This window comes from Austrofundulus limnaeus, unplaced genomic scaffold (assembly GCF_001266775.1).
Source record: "Austrofundulus limnaeus strain Quisiro unplaced genomic scaffold, Austrofundulus_limnaeus-1.0 Scaffold23, whole genome shotgun sequence".
NCBI lineage: Eukaryota > Metazoa > Chordata > Actinopteri > Cyprinodontiformes > Rivulidae > Austrofundulus > Austrofundulus limnaeus.
Window position 1 is genome coordinate 97,047 of NW_013952425.1, and position 8,594 is coordinate 105,640.

The following is an 8,594-nucleotide window of genomic DNA, read 5'->3' on the forward strand; positions in this document are numbered from 1 at the left end:
CAACATGCTCATGTTCTTTGGTTAAAAAACTGGTATATTTGCTTTGAATTTACTCAACTCAGWTAAGTGGAACCAGGTCACATAACATGGTTAAGTAAATCCAACATTTCATTTTTTACAGTGCACCACCAATTTCTCATTACACAGTTATATGCCTTACATGGCTTTTAAACTATTTAAACTGTGGTATCTATTAAACTATTATAAACAGATTTTAACTATTCCGTCTTCGTATCAAACAGACAGGTTTTACTAATCCTCAGAGATACAAGAAATAAAATGGTATAAATCTTTTATTTGCTTTTTTTATTTGCTTTCCTGGCTGTTTATTTTACCTGATCATCGAAGCTTGGACAAATCTGGCCCCAAAGGTGACAAAGCTACTTCTCTACATGATGCAAACTGAAGAGCTTTGCTTATACTTTGTATGCAAAGTATCTCTGCTTCATCTTGGAAAGAGTAAAATTAATATTTATGCAGCAAAACAATTTAAAAGCAATCTTTATGAGTTTCTTTTCCCTATTCAACGGATTTTACCGTGCATATCATATGAGAGCGTGCAGGTCAATGAAAAGAAAGCAGTCTAACTTAATCTTCTGYCTTTGATGGGAGGAGAAAACCCCCCAGAAATACTCAAGATCAAAAGCAGACATATGAAAGATTACTTCTTTTTTATGATGAGGTGGTCACTGGAGTAATTTCTCTGAGGCTGATTTTAGACCATGATGAAAAAGGCTGATCATGATATGAGAGTATACCTTCAGATGTTGAGTTTAACAATAATGCAGTGCTCCTTTTCTCTTCATTTATGCATTCACTTTAAGACTAAATGGTACAATCATGGTGCAATCATGATAAGTAGTAAGAAAAAAATGGTTTTGATCATTTTTGGAGAAAGTTACCTTTAGAACTTTAGAGGGGGAATAAAATGCATTCCCTTAAGGATACATAGGCTGCCTCCACTGAAGGACCTGGCCTACTCGGTCTATGTGGGCCAATTTTTTTTTCTACCGTAAGAAAGTGGTTGTGAATTTGGACAGTCTAGCCTTCAGCTCTATTCCCATTCTTGCCCCAGCATATGTCCTGYTGTCTAGCAGCAATTAAAGACAAGCTAAACAAAAGCAACGAAGATCAAAAATAGATCAAAATTAGCTAGCGACACTGGGGTAACAATGGAAATAAATGGGAGGATCCATCAAACCTGTCCTTCAAAGCGGGGGAAAAGGAGGATGCATTTGTTGGCCGCAACTGGAGGAGTCTTCAAATTTAGACAGTCTTTGGCGCATTGCTCTGTCATCGACCTTCAAATTCAGCCTTTGCAGGATGCAGCCCCTGAATTTAGCCACAGTCATAGTGTCTTTCTTGATTTTATCTTCAATTCACTAAAAAACGGTAAAGATTGCTGAATAAAAACAAAYTCAGCACTGTTTTATATCAGGGTTTCACAAAAGAGCTTGCCATTTTATTGACATACAACATTTTTATCTCCCCGAAAGTGAATGGAAACAGTTCACCACATATTCACATCTCCTGTGAAATCTGCTAAAGGCATCTCGGCTCCTGAAACTCACCTGCGATGTCGCACACTCGTAAGAAAGTCAAATAAATAAGCAACAGCGATGACCTTGGCTGAAAGAAGCTCATTTGTCTGGTGGAGGAATGCAAACAAAGCAAGACTTAAATGTGAGATCCAGACGTAAAAAACAGGGAAAGAAAGAAAACTACATCATCAAAAAGACCTCGGAGACTTTTATTCAGGGATGATGAAATGTTCGACAATTCCTCCCCCCTTTATGTTTATGCTCCATGCTATAAATCCTTTTCAAGTGGGTCTGGAGGTGGTAAGAGTCTGCGCTCTCTGCTTATGTGACCTATATATATTTGTGCTTATTCCCACAGGGCGTCTTCATTCATAAGGCCAGGAAATCAGACAAACAAAAATTAGGGCTCTAACAGCCAGCCAGTGAGTTCTACAGAGTCAATATTTGTCTTATTTTAACCTTTTTTTGTGAAAAACATGGTGACTTTATCAGATAGTTGGGACATTTTGCTGTATTTGTAGTAAAGGATATCTTGGGTCAATCAGAGTTTGACACAATGAGCTCCAGTCACAGGGAAGTAATCCAGAGCAGCACTGCCACACCTTTAGCCTTATCCCTGGAAGAAAATCTGCCAGAGCCTGTGGTTATCTCTGAGTGGCGGTATTGACTCAGACACAGCTTCAGGCATAAGGGAGGCTGGGATTGATGCAGTCTACCGGGAGTTGGACAGTCCTAAGGGGTAGAAAAATCTCCCGATGGTTTCGAGACAAAACTAGGGCACCAAGTCTGTAAAAGTGCTGCTCTGGTTCTTCACTCTGCTACTTTTTTCCTCTCTTTTCTCTCTCATAGAAAAAAACAGCTATAACCCAGAAGGGATCCATATTCACCATGTGCTCGAGAACATCGAAGCCCGTAGCTTTACTTTTGAGCGACAGTGTTTAACTAATGCAGAAAATGATGAGACAAAGCTTCGACGGTGCCAGAGTTGCACAGAGAGAGGACAGGATTGAGCTGTCATGTGTAGGCTTTATTCTCTGTAGTGAACTGGAGCACGTCAGTTCAGTCTTGTAGGTTTGTTTCCACTGGAAGAACAGGGATTTTTATTTTCTGTTTTTTTCTCCCTCAACTGTTCCGACTGCAAGAACCATGACCAAATATATTACCTGGGTGGACATTCAAACCAGAAATTGAACCTGGTAGGGAAGCAGGACCTTTGAATCAGCTCTAAACCTTTGGGTTTTGGTAGAATAATTGGTTGAAAATCCCCCATATTTCCAGCAACAGCCCTCCAAATTCGGAGGAAGTAAAAATACTTCCTCAAATCCTCATTAAAGATGTCCTGATGCATCTCAGTAATCCAGGTAAAAAATCTAGAAGAAAAAAATTGTATAGGTCTTCTGGACGGGTTCTTCTCTAATGAAACGTTTCGTCTCTCTTCCAAGAGACTTCTTCAGTCTGAGAGTTTCAGGAAAAATTCAGGCTTTTAAGCCCTGCCTCCAGGWGACTGATACTCACATCACATRGCTATCGTTGACACCTAATTAACACTTATTGTTAACAGGGGGTGGAGTGATACTGGCAATGGCCACGCTGTAGGAGGGGGACAGCTGAAAACGGAGGCCTCCACCTCTGTTTAATGATGGACGGTCTTTCTTCACAAAAATGGCTTCTTTTACTCCTCTCTCAAACCAACGTTCCTCTCTATCAAGAATGAGAACATCCTCATCTCTGAAAGAGTGACCGCTGGCCTGTAAATGAGTGAAAACTGCAGAGTTCTGGCCATTAGACGTAGCTCGTCTGTGTTGGGACATTCTTTTGAACAGTGGCTGCTTTGTTTCCCCGATGTATAACTGGTCGCAGTCCTCCTGGCACTTAACAGCATATACAACATTGCTCTGTTTGTGCCGGGGCACCGGATCTTTGGGGTGAACCAGCCTTTGCCATAATGTGTTTTGGGGTTTGAAAGCTACTGGGACATCATGTTTAGAAAATAAACGTGTCAGTTTCTCCGAAACACCCGCAACATACGGAATAACCACTGGTTTGGGTCTGGGTTTGGGGTCTTCATTTTCACCTGAAGGTTGCATGGAATCCTGTCTGTGTTTCCTGTTTCCTTTTTTTCTCATTAAAGATCTGTTTTATGTGATGCATTTCTTCAGAGTCTGGAAGGATTTGACTTACAGACATTATATACAAATTTAATCCTAAAATAAAGTGATAACATATTAAAACATAGTATAATTTGTTGGAGAATCTATGAAAGGGCTTATCACATGGTGTCCATTTTAAAATTACATTTTGACTTTACTATTTGTAGAAGATCCATGTAATCTACATTCATCACCAATTCCATCCTATTATATCAAAAAATGGCCAATTTTAGGTTTTATTTCTGGTGGCCATCTTGAATATGTATTTAGCATTAAGAATTTGTCAAAGCTTGTACTTGGCTACCACTATACMAGTTATCAGTTTTATATGTCTAAAAATAGCTGAATTCGAGCCTTTTGTAGAATTAGCGTTAGCAGTTAGCTTAAACCTGTGATCAACATTTACAAAGTGCTGAGTTAGCTCTCAGCTACCATCACACCATCTTTGAACCTAATAAGTCTAAAAACAGCTGAAATATAACCAATTTTACATTTTAACTGTGGCAGTCATCTTGGATTTGCATTGATGCATTCMTCTGCTCTCTTTTTCATTTGAATTGGMAAGCCCTGATAAGATAAAAKAAATGYATGCTCTAACTCGTTSTATGATGATAGCTGAGATATTTACTCTAAAACTGTGGACGTCTGGTTTAGCCCCAAAGTTTGAGATCTGATTAACTCTTAAGCATCCCGTATGTGGAAAGACTAAAATACAAAATATATGGTAACATTCAGTAGTTTTCTTGGAAATGTTGGAGCAAATAAATAACCAATGATGCTCCCAGTACTTAACCACCATACTCAAGTGTTTTCCAAATAAAATGTACTGCTGGACAGTTGATCAGATGTCACTGATGTGTATCTTTTTTTTTACTTTTTGCTTTGTTTTATTATTATTTATTTTGCTCATGTATTGCCTTTGTGTCTTTCATATAATTTAATTTGAAAATCTTCATAAAGTGTTAAAAAATAAGTTAAATAGAAATTATACCTGCGTAACCGCATATAAGGAGAGAAAGGAAACAAAAATCTTTGTTAAAATATTAATTTAACCTTTTCCTTTTGCTAACATGTAAAAACACCAAAAATATGATTATTTCTTTTAGAATTTTAGATTTATAAAGCAATAAATAAAATATTTCTATATGCAGTTTATATAATGAGATGAGTTTTCTCATTCTTCATTCAATTCTCATTCTCATACAAGTTTCTAATGTAGGGGTTACTACAACTAATGGTCATGAAAGCCACGTCAAGTGAACAGGAAGTGGCATGCAGGCCACTAGTTGATAACATTTCTAGTGTTTTGTGGCTCCGGATCTATTTTATTTAATGAGCGAAAACACAGAAATGACTTTTTTGCCTTATAGAAACAACCGAGATTAAAGGACATAGGTTTAAAAAAAGAGATTGAGGGTAGTATAGTTGAAACACGGCTCGTGTCTACTTCAACTTCTTTGTAAACAATCTGTTCCAAACAGATATTACCTCTGAACAGTGATGGAGTGGAAACCTGGAGAGTCGTAACAATTGCTGATTGTTGCTGACCCGTCGGACTCTTATCAACAGCGATTAGGGGAATTATCATGGACCCGTATCAACGCAGAGTCTCACAGAAACCCTGCAGAAGCATGCTGTAAATCCACCTCTTTATGCTGCCTGTGGGCAACATGCTGCCCATTAAATTATTAACAAAGGCGAACCTTTATGAGCGATACGCTTCACTGACACTGTATTAATAAATAAAGAGAATGCGCACAGTAAAACGCCAACAAAAGAGACGTGCTGGCTGGAAAAGAAAAATAAATAAATAAAAGCACAAATTGATAATGAATGCCTGCGATAATCAAACCACAATGCAGATGAGGCGGCCTCGTTAGGAGGCGAGAAACATCCCGAGCCATCGTCGAGCGGCACCAGAGGAAACATCAAGTTGGAGGCGTCTGTGTTGGAGGGGACATTGAGTGGAAGTCTTACAGATGACAACCCCCCACCCCCCCCACCCCATCGTCTGAAGTACGAGAAGAGAGCTGAGGGAGATGTTGTGACTCTAACAAAGCATCAGATGTACGAGCAGCTTGTCACAGGGAAGTGTTGACAAAGGAACGTCTGATCAGCGCCACGCTAAAAAAAATCTCAAAGTGCAAAAAGAATTATGCTAATCATGTATGTAAGAATTAAAACAACAAATCTATCTGGACGTATTTATGTCAGGGAGGAAAGAAAATAAGGGAGCACAAAAAAAGTAAGACAACTTTCTCGACTGACTCAAAAATTCTTCAACTGGGAAAAGTCTAATTTTTCTTTAATGAAATTGGATTTAAATATAACCAAAAAAATAATAATAATAATAAATTGACTGACAGCTCAACCGCCCCCCCCTCCCTTTTGCTGTTTTAAACCAAACTCTCCATTTCTTATTTAGCTCGTTTTTGGTGTCTTTGTCTTTTGATTCCTTTGAGGCGCGAGCGGCTTGCAGTCGGAAATGAACACTCGCTGAAAGATGGATGAGGGAAAAGTTCTCCGAAGACCCAATTTTGAGTRAAAAGCGATTAAACATTCAAAAGAAAAGGGAGGAAAATAAGTTCTTTGAAAACTGAAAAAAATTCTTGAGAGGATAAAAAAATACAGTGTTAAAGGAATACCAGGTGCGTACGTATTCTACCCACACGAAGCGAGGAAGACTTTGTTTCCAAAACACACAGCGTTTATCTACGATTCAAGACAATTAGCTTCTGCAGAAAATAGTTTTTTTTCAGAGCAGCAATAGGAACCTACCGTGTGGTGAAGGGTGAGTTCTCTCTTTTATTAAAATGATGGTTTTATTTTTGTAACACCAATCAAATTGCTACATTCAGAAAATGTATTAAAGCTTATGTTTTTAGAATAACTCTGACTGTTGACTGGGTGGGCAAGAGAAAAGCAGTTTCTTACATTGGAAGGGATGCTTTAAACAAATTAATGGATAGTCAAGTCATTTCTGGACTGATAATCTGTCAAATAGTTTTCATAGTTAGTCATTTTTGAGCTGTGACATCAGTCAGAAAGCATGAMGTCTGGAGAAAGAAGCAAAGACCTGCAAGCTAGGCTAATAGCTAACCAAACAGGACGGTTATTTATTATTTTTCATGCAAATGGATACTTTTCAAAAACGGAAGGAGTATTTTTTGCATTGTCAAACCCAACCCGGTTACAATCAGCCTGACATTTTTTTCCCCTGGCCCTGGTTGTGTTTGCTTCGAGCAGAGGGCCTCCTCACTGTGGGCGGGGCTTATCATATAAAAAAAGTACTATGACTACAGAGCGCTGCAATTTTTATGGCAAAATGGAAGTCAGTGGAGCATTTGCTTCCTAATTTCCAGCCTTCAAAGACCTCTAAACCCTTAATGGGTGGTCCAATTAAAAAAAACGAAACAGTTTTGGAATCTGTACATAGAGCCTTACGAGAATAAAAAGGAAAAACAGCTCTTAAATAAATTAGAAAAATTTATCAAAGCAAATCTAATGTTGTTTTACTTGCCATACAACAACGACTGAGATCGAGCTCTAAAAAGAAATATAAAACCTTTTTCCTGGACCATCCTGCAGTAAGGCTATGAAAACAAGAGGGCAAGACGACAGAGGTCGGTATGCTAATGTTAGCTTGTTGCTTGGTAGCTCGCTACATTTGTTGATAGTTCAACTTGTCTGAAGAAAACATTGCAGAAATGTATTATTACTAACTGTATCATTCTTACATACCCAATATCCCATTCTTTTAAAAATAATTGTTCTATAAGCTTGAAAAAAAGATTTAAAATTTGGCCAAAGTTTGGGTAGCGATTAGAACAAACAAACAAAGAACAACAGATCATTATTTAGACCCAATCATTTTCCAGATAGCCAACAGATAATCAACACAAAAATGTCTGTATCTATGTCATTTTTACAGATATTGAGCAAAGCCCTGTAGTGGAAGTAGCTGGGAGGTTCTCAACCTGCTCTAAGTGCTCACAGTGGTTTTAAAGTTATGTCTATCAGAACGTATTTGTTTTTCACTGGGTTTGTCACTCACGTCATCATCAAAGAGCTCCATGATGAAAGTGGCCACGCTGCCGTTAATACCGATGAAGAGGTTGACGCAGGTCAGAACCACGTAGGCCGTACTGGGCACGCTGAAGAGGAAGGAGGCGGGATACATCATGGGAGTAATGGCCCACCTAAGAAAAGAAAAAATAAAGTCCCATCATCCTTCAGCTAAAAAAAACTGCAGTGGGTGAAACCACAAAGGCGATCTCCACTCNGTGAAGCGGCGGTGAAGTGGTGTCAGGGTGGGTTATACTGAGCCCTCTCCAAAACATGACTTCTACTTTCAATTTGAAAGAAACTGGTCATATTTTAGGAACACATTTTTTCCCCTAAATCATAGAGTTACCTTAAAATGAAATGTTTATTTTTTGTTAAACAGATAGTTGTTTTGCGGGGTCTTTTCTTGTAATACATGAAGTGATGTATACCATAAATTTTATTCCTCTCTAGATCTACCTTTAAGTGAGATATCAGGTCAAAAAAAAACTATTAACCTCAGTTAAAACCAAATACTAAAACTGTTTTCATTGTTCAGATTAGTATGAACTTTAGAAGTGCACTTTACAACATGAATTGATATTTGTAGAACTAATTTACTTACAGGTCTTTTTAAAGGTCAACCCTTAAATCACATTTTTCTGACTTCCTTTGTGTTTTATTATGTGTGTTTTAACATTTAAAGAAAAATGGCAGAACATGTTACTGTTTTGTGTCACTTTTAAGTAAGTTATCGATCAGTGCTGGGTTGACGCAGCAACAGTTCAGATCTTTTGAAGAAGGGTTTTGTGAAAAGTGAATGAACAAATAACATCTTACCTGTTGTAGATAGTTTTCA

At 38.1% G+C, this 8,594-nt stretch overlaps 1 protein-coding gene and 1 long non-coding RNA gene across 2 annotated transcripts in view; one reads left to right on the plus strand and one right to left on the minus strand.

Annotated features, from left to right (window-relative positions):
* LOC106514836 (ATP-binding cassette sub-family A member 1) overlaps positions 1–8,594 on the minus strand; it is a gene marked incomplete in the record, with an annotated part of 219,691 nt that overhangs the window by 68,818 nt on the left and 142,279 nt on the right.
* LOC106514837 (uncharacterized) overlaps positions 1–8,594 on the plus strand; it is a 49,303-nt gene that overhangs the window by 22,438 nt on the left and 18,271 nt on the right. The gene's annotated exons all lie outside the window — the stretch shown is intronic.